Raw genomic sequence first — 15,943 nt, forward strand, 5'->3', positions numbered from 1 at the left:
TAAGAAGGTCCAAGGGATACAGTAAACCTGAAGTGAAGCATCGGAATCTAAAACTGGACTCACAGGAGAGGTTCAAAACATAGACAGTTAGAGTGTCAGTCCTCTTGAACTTAAGTCGGCATTGTGCCTTTTGTATTAAATTCGGATGCAAATTCTGTGTCTCATCGACAATAAGAAGGCCCAAGGTATACAGTAAACCTGAAGTGAAGCATCGGAATCTAAAACTGGACTCAAAGGGGAGGTTCAAATCACAGAAAGTGAGAGTGTCAGTCCTCTTTTACTTAAGTCGGCATTGTGCCTTTTGTATTAAATTCGGAATGCAATTTCTGTGTTTCATCGTCAATAAGAAGGTCCAAGGGATACAGTAAAGCTGAAGTGAAGCATCGGAATTAAAACTGGACTCACAGGAGAGGTTCAAATCATAGAAAGTTGAATGTCAGTCCTCTTGTACCTAAGTCGGCATTGTGCCTTTTGAATTTAATTCCGATGCAATTTCTGTGTTTCATCGTCAACAAGATGGTCCAAGGAATAGAGTAAACCTGAAGTGAAGCATCAGAAACTGAAACTGGACTCACAGGGGAGGTTCAAATCATAGAAAAATAGAGTATCAGTCCTCCTGTACTTAAGTCCGCATTGTGCCTTTTGAATTTAATTCCGATGCAATATCTGTGTTTCATCGTCAATAAGTTGGTGCAAGGTATACAGTAAACTTGAAATGAAGCATCGGAATCTAAAACTGGAATCACAGGAATGGTTCAAACAATAGAAAGTGAGAGTGTCAGTCCTCTAGTACCTAAGCCGGCATTATGCCTTTTGTATTAAATTCGGATGCAATTTCTTTGTTTCATCGACAATAAGAAAGTCCGAGGGATACAGTAAACCTGAAGTGAAGCGTCGGAATCTAAAAGGGGTTCACAGGAGAGGTTCATATCATAGAAAGTGAGAGTGTCAGTCCTCTTGTACTTAAGTCGGCATTGTGCCTTTTGTATAAAATTCCGATGCAACTTCTGTGTTCATCGTCAATAAGAAAGTGCAAGGTAAACAGTAAACCTAAAGTGAAGCATCGGAATCTAAAACTGGACTCACAGGAGAGGTTCATATTATTGAAAATGAGAGTGACAGTCCTCTTTTACTTAATTCGGCATTGTGCCTTTTGTATTAAATTCGAATGCAATTTCTGTGTTTCATCGTCAATAAGAAGGTGCAAGGTACACAGTAAACCTGAAGTGAAGCATCGGAATCTAAAACTTGTCTCACAGGAGAGGTTCGAATCATAGAAAGTTGGAGTGTCAATCCTATTGTACTTAAGTCTGCATTGTGCCTTTTGAATTTAATTCCGATGCAATTTCTGTGTTTCATCGTCAATAAGAAGGTGCAAGGTATACAGTAAACGTGAAGTGAAGCTTTGGAATCTAAAACTGGACCCACAGGACAGTTTCAAATCACAGAAAGTGAGAGTGTCAGTCCTCTTTTACTTAAGTCGGCATTGTGCCTTTTGTATTAAATTCGGATGCAATTTCTGTGATTCATTGTCAATAAGAAGGTCCAAGGGATACAGTAAACCTGAAGTGAAGCATCGGAATCTAAAACTGGACTCGCAGGAGAGGTTCAAATCATAGATAGATAGAGTGGCAGTCCTCTTGTACTTAAGTCGGCATTGTGCCTTTTGTATTAAATTCCGATGCAGACTCTGTGTTTCATCGTCAATAAGATGGTCCAAGGGACACAGTAAATCTGAAGTGGAGCATCGGAATCCAAAACTGGACTCACAGGAGAGGTTCAAATCATATATAGAGTGAGTGTCAGTCGTCCTTTACTTAAGTCGGCATTGTGCATTTTGTATTAAATTCGGATGCAATTTCTGTGTTTCATCGTCAATTGGAAGGTCCGGGGGTTGCAACAAACCTGAAGTGAACCATCGGAATCTACGACTGGACTCACAGAAGGGGTTCTAATCATAGATAGTTAGGGTGTCAGTCCTCTTGTACTTAAGTCGGCATTGTGCCTTTTGAATTTAATTCCAATGCAATTTCTGTGTTTCATCGTCAATAAGAATGTGCAAGGTATACAGTAAACCTGAAGGGAAGCATCGGAATCTAAAACTGGACTCACAGGAGACGTTCAAATCATAGATAGTTAGAGTGTCAGTCCTCTTGTGCATAAGTCGTCATTGTGTCTTTTGAATTTAATTCCTATGCAATTTCTGTGTTTCATCGTCAATAAGATGGTCCAAGGGATACAGTAAACCTGAAGTGAAGCATCGGAAACTAAAACTGGACTCACAGGGGAGGTTCAAATCATAGAAAAATGGAGTGTCAGTCCTCTTGTGCATAAGTCGTCATTGTGTCTTTTGAATTTAATTCGGATGCAATTTCTGTGTTTCATCGTCAATAGGAAGGTGCAAGGTATACAGTAAACCTGAAGTGAAGCATCGGAATCCAAAACTGGACTCACAGGAGAGTTTCTAATCATAAGGAGTTTGAGTGTCAGTTCTCTTGTACTTAAGTCGGCATTGTGCCTTTTGAATCTAAATCCGATGCAGTTTCTGTGTTTGATCGTCAATAAGAAGGTGCAAAGATAACAGTAAACTTTAAGTGAAGCATCCGAAAAAAATACTGGACTCACAGGAGAGGTTCAAATCATAGAAAGGGATAGTGTCCTTCCTCTTTTACTTAAGTCATCATTGTGCCTTTTGTATTAAATTCCTATGCAATTTCTGTGTTTCATCGTCAATAAGATGGTCCAAGGGATACAGTAAACCTGAAGTGAAGCATCGGAAACTAAAACTGGAGTCACAGCGAAGATTCAAATCATAGAAAAATAGAGGGTCAGTCCTCTTGTACTTAAGTCGTCATTGTGCCTTTTGTATTAAATTCGGATGCAAACTCAGTGTTACATCGTCAATAAGAAGGTCCGAGGGATACAGTAAACCTGAAGTGAAGCATCGGAATCTAAAACTGGACTCACAGGAGAGGTTCAAATCATAGAAAGTTGAGTGTCAATCCTCTTGTACTTAAGTCGGTATTGTGCCTTTTGAATCTAATTCCTATGCAATTTCTGTGTTTCATCGTCAATAAGAAAGTCTAAGGTATACAGTAAACCTGAAGTGAAGCATCGGAATCGAAAACTGGACTCACTGGAGAGGTTCAAATCTTAGATAGTTTGAGTGTCAGTCCTCTTGTACTGATGTCGTCATTGTGCCTTTTGTATTAAATTCGGATGGAAACTCTGTGTTTCTTCGTCAATAAGAAGGTCCAAGGGATACAGTAAACCTGAAGTGAAGCATCGGAATCTAAATCTGGACTCACAGGAGAGGTTCAAACCATTGAAAGTTAGAGTGTCAGTCCTCTTTTACTGAAGTCGTCTTTGTGCCTTTTGTATTAAATTCGGATGCAAATTCTGTATTTCATCGTCAATAAGAAGGTCCAAGGGATACAGTAAACCTGAAGTGAAGCATCGGAATCTAAAACTGGACTCACAGGAGAGGTTCAAAACATAGACAGTTAGAGTGTCAGTCCTCTTGAACTTAAGTCGGCATTGTGCCTTTTGTATTAAATTCGGATGCAAATTCTGTGTCTCATCGACAATAAGAAGGCCCAAGGTATACAGTAAACCTGAAGTGAAGCATCGGAATCTAAAACTGGACTCAAAGGGGAGGTTCAAATCACAGAAAGTGAGAGTGTCAGTCCTCTTTTACTTAAGTCGGCATTGTGCCTTTTGTATTAAATTCGGAATGCAATTTCTGTGTTTCATCGTCAATAAGAAGGTCCAAGGGATACAGTAAAGCTGAAGTGAAGCATCGGAATCTAAAACTGGACTCACAGGAGAGGTTCAAATCATAGAAAGTTGAATGTCAGTCCTCTTGTACCTAAGTCGGCATTGTGCCATTTGAATTTAATTCCGATGCAATTTCTGTGTTTCATCGTCAACAAGATGGTCCAAGGAATAGAGTAAACCTGAAGTGAAGCATCAGAAACTGAAACTGGACTCACAGGGGAGGTTCAAATCATAGAATAATAGAGTATCAGTCCTCCTGTACTTAAGTCCGCATTGTGCCTTTTGAATTTAATTCCGATGCAATATCTGTGTTTCATCGTCAATAAGTTGGTGCAAGGTATACAGTAAACTTGAAATGAAGCATCGGAATCTAAAACTGGAATCACAGGAATGGTTCAAACAATAGAAAGTGAGAGTGTCAGTCCTCTAGTACCTAAGCCGGCATTGTGCCTTTTGTATTAAATTCGGATGCAATTTCTTTGTTTCATCGACAATAAGAAAGTCCGAGGGATACAGTAAACCTGAAGTGAAGCGTCGGAATCTAAAAGGGGTTCACAGGAGAGGTTCATATCATAGAAAGTGAGAGTGTCAGTCCTCTTGTACTTAAGTCGGCATTGTGCCTTTTGTATAAAATTCCGATGCAACTTCTGTATTTCATCGTCAATAAGAAAGTGCAAGGTAAACAGTAAACCTAAAGTGAAGCATCGGAATCTAAAACTGGACTCACAGGAGAGGTTCATATTATTGAAAATGAGAGTGACAGTCCTCTTTTACTTAATTCGGCATTGTGCCTTTTGTATTAAATTCGAATGCAATTTCTGTGTTTCATCGTCAATAAGAAGGTCAAGGGATACAGTAAACCTGAAGTGAAGCATCGGAATCTAAATCTGGACTCACAGGAGAAGTTCAAATCATAGAAAGGGAGAGTGTCAGTCCTCTTGTACTTAAGTTGGCATTGTGCCTTTTGTATTAAGTTCGGATGCAATTTCTGTGTTTCAACGTCAACAAGAAGGTCCAAGGGATACAGTAAACCTGAAGTGTAGCCTTGGAATCTAAAATTGGACTTACAAGAGGGGTTCAAATCATAGATAGTTAGGGTGTCAGTCCTCTTGTACTTAAGTCAGCATTGTGTCGTTTGAATTTAATTCCGATGCAATTTCTGTGTTTCATCGTCAACAAGATGGTGCAAGGTATACAGTAAACCTGAAGTGAAGCATCGGAATCTAAAACTGGACTCACGGGAGAGGTTCGAATCATAGAAAGTTGTAGTGTCAATCCTATTGTACTTAAGTCTGCATTGTGCCTTTTGAATTTAATTCCGATGCAATTTCTGTGTTTCATCGTCAATAAGAAGGTGCAAGGTATACAGTAAACATGAAGTGAAGCTTTGGAATCTAAAACTGGACCCACAGGAAGTTTCAAATCACAGAAAGTGAGAGTGTCAGTCTTCTTTTACTTAAGTCGGCATTGTGCCTTTTGTATTAAATTCCGATGCAATTTCTGTGATTCATTGTCAATAAGAAGGTCCAAGGGATACAGTAAACCTGAAGTGAAGCATCGGAATCTAAAACTGGACTCGCAGGAGAGGTTCAAATCATAGAAAGTTAGAGTGGCAGTCCTCTTGTACTTAAGTCGGCATTGTGCCTTTTGTATTAAATTCCGATGCAATTACTGTGTTTCATCGTCAATAAGATGGTCCAAGGGATACAGTAAATCTGAAGTGGAGCATCGGAATCCAAAACTGGACTCACAGGACAGGTTCAAATCATAGAAAGTGAGAGTGTCAGTCCTCATTTACTTAAGTCGGCATTGTGCCTTTTGTATTAAATTCCGATGCAATTTCTGTGTTTCATTGTCAATAAGAAGGTGCTAGGTATACAGTAAACCCGAGGTGAAGCTTCGGAATCTATAACTGGACTCACAGGAGAGGTTCAAATCATATATAGAGAGAGTGTCAGTCGTCCTTTACTTAAGTCGGCATTGTGCATTTTGTATTAAATTCGGATGCACTTTCTGTGTTTCATCGTCAATAAGAAGGTCCAAGGGAGACAGTAAACCTGAAGTGAAGCATCGGAATCTAAAACTGGACTCACAGGAGAGGCTCAAATCATAGAGAGGGAGGGTGTCAGTCCTCTTGTACTTAAGTCGGCATTGTGCCTTTTGTATTAAATTCGGTTGCAATTTCTGTGTCTCATCGTCAATAAGAAGGTGCAAGGTATACAGTAAACCTGAAGTGAAAAATCGGATCTGAAACTGGACTCACAGGAGATGTTCAAATCATAGAAAGTGAGAGTGTCAGTCCTCTTGTACTGAAGTCGGTATTGTGCCTTTTGTATTAAATTCGGATGCAATTTCTGTGTTTCATCGTCAATTGGAAGGTCCGAGGGATGCAACAAACCTGAAGTGAAGCATCGGAATCTAAGACTGGACTCACAGAAGAGGTTCAAATCATAGATAGTTAGAGTGGCAGTCCTCTTGTACTTAAGTCGGCATTGTGCCTTTTGGATTTAATTCCAATGCAATTTCTGTGTTTCATCGTCAATAAGAATGTGCAAGGTATACAGTAAACCTGAAGTGAAGCATCGGAATCTAAAACTGGACTCACAGGAGACGTTCAAATCATAGATAGTTAGAGTGTCAGTCCTCTTGTGCATAAGTCGTCATTGTGTCTTCTGAATTTAATTCCTATGCAATTTCTGTGTTTCATCGTCAATAAGATGGTCCAAGGGATACAGTAAACCTGAAGTGAAGCATCGGAAACTAAAACTGGACTCACAGGGGAGGTTCAAATCATAGAAAAAAAGAGTGTCAGTCCTATTGTGCATAAGTCGTCATTGTGTCTTTTGAATTTAATTCGGATGCAGTTTCTGTGTTTCGTCGTCAATAAGAAGGTGCAAGGATAACAGTAAACCTGAAGTGAAGCATCGGAAACTAAAACTGGACTCACAGCGAAGGTTCAAATCATAGAAAAATAGAGGGTCAGTCCTCTTGTGCTTAAGTCGTCATTGTGCCTTATGTATTAAATTCGGATGCAAACTCAGTGTTACATCGTCAATAAGAAGGTCCATGGGATACAGTAAACCTGAAGTGAAGCATCGGAATCTAAAACTGGACTCACAGGAGAGGTTCAAATCATAGAAAGTTGAGTGTCAGTCCTCTTGTACTTAAGTCGGTATTGTGCCTTTTGAATTTAATTCCTATGCAATTACTGTGTTTCATCGTCAGAAAGAAGGTCCAAAGGATTCAGTAAACCTGAAGTTAAGCATTGGAATCTAAAACTGGACTAACAGGAGGGGTCCAAATCATAGATAGTTAGCGTGTCAGTCCTCTTATACTTAAGTCAGCATTGTGATTTTTGATTTTAATTCCGATGCAATTTCTGTGTTTCATCGTCATTAAGAAGGTTCGAGGTATACAGTAAACCTGAAGTGAAGCATCGGAATCTAAAACTGGACTCACAGGAGAGGTTCGAATCTTAGAAAGTTGGAGTGTCAGTTCTCTTGTACTTAAGTCTGCATTGTGCATTTTGAAATTAATTCCGATGCAATATCTGTGTTTCATCGTCAATAAGTAGGTGCAAGGTATACAGTAAACCTGAAGTTAAACTTTGGAATCTAAAACTGGACTCACAGGGGAGGTTCATATCACAGAAAGTGAGGGTGTAAGTCCTCTTTTATTTAAGTCGGCATTGTGCCTTTTGTATTAAATTCCGATGCAAACTCTGTATTTCATCGTCAATAAGAAGGTCCAAGGGTTACAGTAAACCTGATGTGAAGCATTGGAATCCAAAACTGGACTCACAGGAGAGGTTCAAATCATAGAAAGAGAAAGTGTCAGTCCTCTTGTACTTAAGTCGGCATTGTGCCTTTGTATTAAATTCGAATGCAATTTCTGTGTTTCATCGTCAATAAGAAGGTGCAAGGTATACAGTAAACCTGAAGTGAAGCATCGGAATCTAAAACTGGACTCACAGGAGAGGTTCAAATCATAGAAAGGGAGAGTGTCAGGCCTCTTGTACTTAAGTCGGCATTGTGCCTTTTGTATTAAATTCGGATGCAATTTCTGTATTTCATCGTCAATAAGAAGGTAAAAGGGATACAGTAAACCTGAAGTGAAGCATCAGAATCTAAAACTGGACTCACAGGAGAATTTCAAATCATAGAAAGAGAGAGTGTCTGGCCTCTTTTACATAAGTCGGCATTGTGCCTTTTGTATTAAATTCGGATGCAATTTCTGTATTTCATCGTCAATAAGAAGATCCAAGGGATACAGCAAAGCTGAAGTAAAGCATCGGAATCTAAAACTGGACTCACAGGAGAGGTTCAAATCATAGAAAGAGAGAGGGTCAGTCCTCTTTTACTTAAGTCGGCATTGTGCCTTTTGTATTAAATTCGGATGCAATTTCTGTGTTTCATCGTCAATAAGAAGGTCCAAGGGATACAGTAAACCTGAAGTGAAGCATCGGAATCTAAATCTGGACTCACAGGAGACGTTCAAGTCATAGAAAGGGAGAGTGTCAGTCCTCTTGTACTTAAGTCGGCATTCTGACTTTTGTATTAAATTCGGATGCAATTTCTGTGTTTAATCGTCAATAAGAAGGTGCAAGGTATACAGTAAACCTGAAGTGAACCATCGGAATCGAAAACTGGACTCACAGGAGAGGTTCAAATCATAGAAAGTAAAAGTGTCAGTCCTCTTGTACTTAAGTCGGCATTGTGAATTTTGTATTAAATTCGGATGGAATGTCTGTGTTTCATCGTCAATATAAAGGGCCAAGGGATACAGTAAACCTGAAATGAAGCATCGGAATCTAAAACTGGACTCACAGGAGAGGTTCAAATCATAGAAGGTTAGAGTGTCAGTCCTCTTGTACTTAATTTTGCATTGTGCCTTTTGAATTGAATTCCGATGCAATTTCTGTGTTTCATCGTCAATAAGAGGGGGCAAGGTATACAGTAAACCTGAAGTGAAGCATTGGAATCTAAAACTGGACTCACAGGAGAGGTTCAAATCACAGAAAGTGAGAGTGTCAGTCCTCTTTTACTTATGTCGGCATTGTGCCTTTTGTATTAAATTCGGTTGCAAATTCTGTATTTCATCGTCAATAAGAAGGTCCAAGGGATACAGTAAACCTGAAGTGAAGCATCGGAATCTAAAACTGGACTCACAGGAGAGGTTCAAATCATAGAAAGTGATAGTGTCAGTAAACTTGTACTTAAGTCGGCATTGTGCCTTTTGAATTTAATTCCAATGCAATTTCTGTGTTTCATCGTCAAAAGGAAGGTGCAAGGTAGCCAGTAAACCTGAAGTGAAACATCGGAATCTAAAACTGGACTCACAGGAGAGGTTCAAACCATAGAGAGTTAGAGTGTCAGTCCACTTGTACTTAAGTAGGCATTGTGCCCTTTGAATTTAATTCCGATGCAATTTCTATGTTTCATCGTCAATAAGAAGGTGCAAGGTATACAGTAAACCTGAAGTAAAGCATCGGAATCGAAAACTGGAATCACAGGAGAGGTTCAAATCATAGAGAGTTAGAGTCCAGTCCGCTAGTACTTATGTCGGCATTGTGCCTTTTGCATTTAATTCCGAGGCAATGTCTGTGTTTCATCGTCAATAGGATGTGCAAGGTGTACAGTACACTGAAGTGAAGCATCGGAATCTAAAACTGGACTCACAGGAGAGTTTCAAATCATAGAAAGGGAGAGTGTCAGTCCTCTAGTACTTAAGTCGGAATTGTACCTTTTGTATTAAATTCGGGTGCAATTTCTATGTTTCATCGTCAATAAGAAGGTCCAAGGGATACAGTAAACCTGAAGTGAAGCATCGGAATCAGAAACTGGACCCACAGGAGAGGTTCAAATCATAGAAAGGTAGAGTGTCAGTCCTCTTGTACTTATGTCGGCATTGTGCCTTTTGTATTAAGGACGGATGCAATTTCTGTGCTACATCGTCAATATGAAGTTGCAAGGTATGCCGTAAAACTGAAGTGAAGCATCGGAATCTAAAACTGGACTCACAGGAGGGGTTCAAATCATCGAAATTTAGAGTGTCAGTCCTCTTGTACTTAAGGCAGCATTGTGCCTTTTGTATTAATTTCGGATGCAATTTCTGTGTTTCATCGTCAATTAGAAGGTCCACGGGATGCAGCATACCTGAAGTGAAGCATCGGAATCTAAAACTAGACTCACAGGAGAGTTTCAAATCATAGAAAGGGAGAGTGTCAGTCCTCTAGTACTTAAGTCGGCATTGTGCCTTTTGTATTAAATTCGGATGCAATATCTATGTTTCATCGTCAATAAGAAGGTCCAAGGGATACAGTAAACCTGAAGTGAATCATCGGAATCTAAAACTGGACTCAAAGGAGAGGTTCAAATCATAGAAAGGTAGAGTGTCAGTCCTCTTGTACTTAAGTCGGCATTGTACCTATTGTATTAAGTTCGGATGCAATTTCTGTGCTACATCGTCAATAAGATGTTGCAAGGTATGCAGTAAACCTGAAGTGAAGCATCGGAATCTAAAACTGGACCCACAGGAGAGGTTCAAATCATAGAAAGTGAGAGTGTCAGTCCTCTTGTACTTACGTCAGCATTGTGCCTTTTGTATTAATATCGGATGCAATTTCTGTGTTTCATCGTCAATAAGAAGGTGCAAGGTAGCCAGTAAACCTGAACTGAAGCATCGGAATCTAAAACTGGACTCATAGGAGAGGTTGAAATCATAGAAAGAGAGAGTGTCAGGCCTCTTTTACTTAAGTCGGCATTGTGCCTTTTGTATTAAATTCGGATGCAATTTCTGTATTTCATCGTCAATAAGAAGGTACAAGGGATACAGTAAACCTGAAGAGAAGCATCTGAATCTAAAACTGGACACACCGGAGAGGTTCAAATCATAGAAAGTTAGAGTGTAGTCCGCTAGTAGTTATGTCGGCTTTGTGCCTTTTGTATTAAATTCCGATGCAATTTCTGTGTTTCATCGTCCATAAGAAGGTCAAAGGGATACAGTAAACCTGAAGTGATGCATCGGAATCTAGAAACTGGACTCACGGGAGAGGTTCAAATCATAGAAAGTCAGAGTGTCAGTCCTCTTATACTTAAGTCGGCATTGTGCCTTTTGTATTAAATTCGGATGCAATTTCTGTGTTTCATCGTCAATAAGAAAGTCCAAGGTATACAGTAAACCTGAAGTGAAGCATCGTAATCTGAAACTGGACTCACAGGAAAGGTTCAAATCATAGAAAGTTAGAGTGTCAGTCCTCTTGTACTTATGTCGGCATTGTGCCTTTTGAATTTAATTCCAATGCAATTTCTGTGTTTCATCGTCAATAAGAAGGTGCAAGGTAGCCAGTAAACCTGAAGTGAAGCATCGGAATCTAAAACTGGAGTCACAGGAGAGGTTTAAATCATAGAGAGTTCGAGTGTCAGTCTTCTTGTACTTATGTCGGCATTGTGCCTTTTGAATTTTTTTTCCCATGCAATTTCTATGTTTCACCGTCAATAAGAAAGTGCAAGGTATACAGTAAACCTGAAGTGAAGCATCGGAATCTAAAACTGTACTCACAGGAGAGGTTCAAATCATAGAAAGAGGGAGTGTCAGGTCTCATTTACTTAAATCGGCATTGTGCCTTTTGTATTAAATTCGGATGCAATTTCTGTATTTCGTCGTCAATAAGATGGTCGAAGGGATACAGTAAACCTGAAGTGAAGCATCTGTATCTAAAACTGGACACACAGGAGAGGTTCAAATCATAGAAAGTTAGAGTGTAGTCCGCTAGTACTTATGTCGGCAATGTGCCTTCTGTATTAAATTCCGATGCAATTTCTGTGTTTCGTCGTCCATAAGAAGGTCTAAGGGATACAGTAAACCTGAAGTGATGCATCGGAATCTAAAACTAGACTCACAGGAGAGGTTCAAATCATAGAAAGTCAGAATATCAGTCCTCTTATACTTAAGTCGGCATTGTGTTTTTTGTACTAAATTCGGATGCAATTTCTGTGTCTCATCGTCAATAAGAAGGTCCAAGGTATACAGTAAACCTGAAGTGAAGCATCGGAATCTAAAACTGGACTCACAGGAGAGGTTCAAATCATAAAAAAGGAAAGTGTCCGTCCTCTTGTACCTAAGTCGGCTTTGCGCCTTTTGTATTAAATTCGGATGCAATTTCTGTGTTTCATCGTCAATAAGAAGGTCCAAGGGATACAGTAAACCTGAAGTGAACAATCGGAATCTAAAACTGGACTCACAGGAGAGGTCCAAATCACAGAAAGTGAGAGTGTCAGTCCTCTTGTACTTAAGTCCTCATTGTCCCTGTTGCATTTTATTCGAACGCAATTTCTGTGTTTCATCGTCAATTAGAAAGTCCAAGGGATGCAGCAAACCTGAAGAGACGCATCGGAAACTAAAACTGGACTCACAGGAGGGGTTCAAATCATAGATAGTTAGAGTGTCAGTCCCCTTGTACTTAAGTCGGCATTATGCTTTTTGCATTTAATTCCAATGCAATTTCTGTGTTTCATCGTCAATAAGAAGTTGCAAGGCATACAGTAAACCTGAAGTGAAGCATCGGAATCTAAAACTGGACTCACACTTAAGGGTTCAAATCACAGAAAGTGAGAGTGTCAGTCCTCTTTTACTTAAGTCGGCATTGTGCTTTTTGTATTCAATTAGGATGCAATTTCTGTGTTTCATCGTCAATAAGAAGGTCCAAGGGATACAGTAAACCTGAAGTGAAGCATCGGAATCTAAAACTGGACTCACAGGAGAGTTTGAAATCATAGAAAGGGAGAGTGTCAGTCCTCTAGTACTTAAGTCGGCATTGTGCCTTTTGTATTAAATTCGGATACAATATCTATGTTTCATCGTCAATAAGAAGGTCCAAGGGATACAGTAAACCTGAAGTGAAGCATCGGAATCTAAAACTGGACTCACAGGAGAGGTTCAAATCATAGAATTGTAGAGTGCCAGTCCTCTTGTACTTAAGTCGGCATTGTGCCTATTGTATTAAGTTCGGATGCAATTTCTGTGCTACATCGTCAATAAGAAGTTGCAAGGTATGCAGTAAACCTGAAGTGAAGCATCGGAATCTAAAACTGGACTCGCAGGAGAGGTTCAAATCATAAAAAGGGAGAGTGTCAGTCCTTTTGTACTTAAGTTGGCATTGTGACTTTTGTATTAAAATCGGATGCAATTTCTGTGTTTCATCGTCAATAAGAAGGTCCAAGGGATACAGTAAACCTGAAGTGAAGCATCTGTATCTAAAACTGGACACACAGGAGAGGTTCAAATCATAGAAAGTTAGAGTGTAGTCCGCTAGTACTTATGTCGCAATGTGCCTTCTGTATTAAATTCCGATGCAATTTCTGTGTTTCATCGTCCATAAGAAGGTCTTAGGGATACAGTAAACCTGAAGTGATGCATCGGAATCTAAAACTAGACTCACAGGAGAGGTTCAAATCATAGAAAGTCAGAATATCAGTCCACTTATACTTAAGTCGGCATTGTGCTTTTTGTACTAAATTCGGATGCAATTTCTGTGTCTCATCGTCAATAAGAAGGTCCAAGGTATACAGTAAACCTGAAGTGAAGCATCGGAATCTAAAACTGAACTCACAGGAGAGGTTCAAATCATAAAAAAGGAAAGTGTCCGTCCTCTTGTACCTAAGTCGGCTTTGTGCCTTTTGTATTAAATTCGGATGCAATTTCTGTGTTTCATCGTCAATAAGAAGGTCCAAGGGATACAGTAAACCTGAAGTGAAGCATCGGAATCTAAAACTGGACTCACAGGAGAGTTTGAAATCATAGGAAGGGAGAGTGTCAGTCCTCCAGTACTTAAGTCGGCATTGTGCCTTTTGTATTAAATTCGGATTCATTATCTATGTTTCATCGTCAATAAGAAGGTCCAAGGGATACAGTAAACCTGAAGTGAAGCATCGGAATCTAAAACTGGACTCACAGGAGAGGTTCAAATCATAGAATTGTAGAGTGCCAGTCCTCTTGTACTTAAGTCGGCATTGTGCCTATTGTATTAAGTTCGGATGCAATTTCTGTGCTACATCGTCAATAAGAAGTTGCAAGGTATGCAGTAAACCTGCAGTGAAGCATCGGAATCTAAAACTGGACTCGCAGGAGAGGTTCAAATCATAAAAAGGGAGAGTGTCAGTCCTTTTGTACTTAAGTTGGCATTGTGACTTTTGTATCAAAATCGGATGCAATTTCTGTGTTTCATCGTCAATAAGAAGGTCCAAGGGATACAGTAAACCTGAAGTGAAGCATCGGAATCTAAAACTGGACTGACAGGTGAGGTTCAAATCATAGAAAGTGAGTGTGTCAGTCCTCTTGTACTTTTGTCGGCATTGTGCCTTTTGTATTAAATTGGGATGCAATTTCTGTGCTACATCGTCAATAAGAAGTTGAAAGGTATGCAGTAAACCTGAAGTGAAGCATCGGAATCTAAAACTGGACTCACAGGAGAGGTTCAAATCATAGAAAGTGAGAGTGTCAGTCCTCTTGTACTTAAGTCAGCATTGTGCCTTTTGTATTAATATCGGATGCAATTTCTGTGTTTCATCGTCAATAAGAAGGTGCAAGGTAGCCAGTAAACCTGAAGTGAAGCATCGGAATCTAAAACTGGACTCATAGGAGAGGTTCAAATCATAGAAAGAGAGAGTGTCAGGCCTCTTTTACTTAAGTCGGCATTGTGCCTTTTGTATTAAATTCGGATGCAATTTCTGTATTTCATCGTCAATAAGAAGGTACAAGGGATACAGTAAACCTGAAGTGAAGCATCTGAATCTAAAACTGGACACACCGGAGAGGTTCAAATCATAGAAAGTTAGAGTGTAGTCCGCTAGTAGTTATGTCGGCTTTGTGCCTTTTGTATTAAATTCCGATGCAAATTCTGTGTTTCATCGTCCATAAGAAGGTCAAAGGGATACAGTAAACCTGAAGTGATGCATCGGAATCTGAAACTGGACTCACGGGAGAGGTTCAAATCATAGAAAGTCAGAGTGTCAGTCCTCTTATACTTAAGTCGGCATTGTGCCTTTTGTATTAAATTCGGATGCAATTTCTGTGTTTCATCGTCAATAAGAAAGTCCAAGGTATACAGTAAACCTGAAGTGAAGCATCGGAATCTAAAACTGGACTCACAGGAGAGGTTCTATTCATAGTAAAGGACAGTGTCAGTCCTCTTGTACCTAAGTCGGTTTTGTGTCTTTTGTATTAAATTCGGATGCAATATCTGTGTTTCATCGTCAATAAGAAGGTCCAAGGGATACAGTAAACCAGAAGTGAAGCATCGGAATCTAAAACAGGACTCACAGGAAGGGTTCAAATCATTGATAGTTAGAGTGTCAGTCCTCTTACACTTAAGTCGGCATTGTGCTTTTGAATTTAATTCCGATACAATTTCTGTGTTTCATCGTCAATAAGAAGGTGCAAGGTATACAGTAAACCAGAAGTGAAGCATCGGAATCTGAAACTGGACTCACAGGAGAGGTTCAAATCATAGAAAGTTAGAGTGTCAGTCCTCTTGTACTTATGTCGGCATTGTGCCTTTTGAATTTAATTCCAATGCAATTTCTGTGTTTCATCGTCAATAAGAAGGTGCAAGGTAGCCAGTAAACCTGAAGTGAAGCATCGGAATCTAAAACTGGAGTCACAGGAGAGGTTTAAATCATAGAGAGTTAGAGTGTCAGTCTTCTTGTACTTAAGTTGGCATTGTGCCTTTTGAATTTTTTTTCCCATGCAATTTCTATGTTTCACCGTCAATAAGAAAGTGCAAGGTATACAGTAAACCTGAAGTGAAGCATCGGAATCTAAAACTGGACTCACAGGAGAGGTTCAAATCATAGAAAGAGGGAGTGTCAGGTCTCTTTTACTTAAATCGGCATTGTGCCTTTTGTATTAAATTCGGATGCAATTTCTGTATTTCATCGTCAATAAGAAGGTCCAAGGGATACAGTAAACCTGAAGTGAAGCATCTGTATCTAAAACTGGACACACAGGGGAGGTTCAAATCATAGAAAGTTAGAGTGTAGTCCGCTAGTACTTATGTCGGCAATGTGCCTTCGGTATTAAATTCCGATGCAATTTCTGTGTTTCATCGTCCATAAGAAGGTCTAAGGGATACAGTAAACCTGAAGTGATGCATCGGAATCTAAAACTA

This window comes from Schistocerca piceifrons, chromosome X (genome assembly GCF_021461385.2).
Source record: "Schistocerca piceifrons isolate TAMUIC-IGC-003096 chromosome X, iqSchPice1.1, whole genome shotgun sequence".
Taxonomy (NCBI): domain Eukaryota; kingdom Metazoa; phylum Arthropoda; class Insecta; order Orthoptera; family Acrididae; genus Schistocerca; species Schistocerca piceifrons.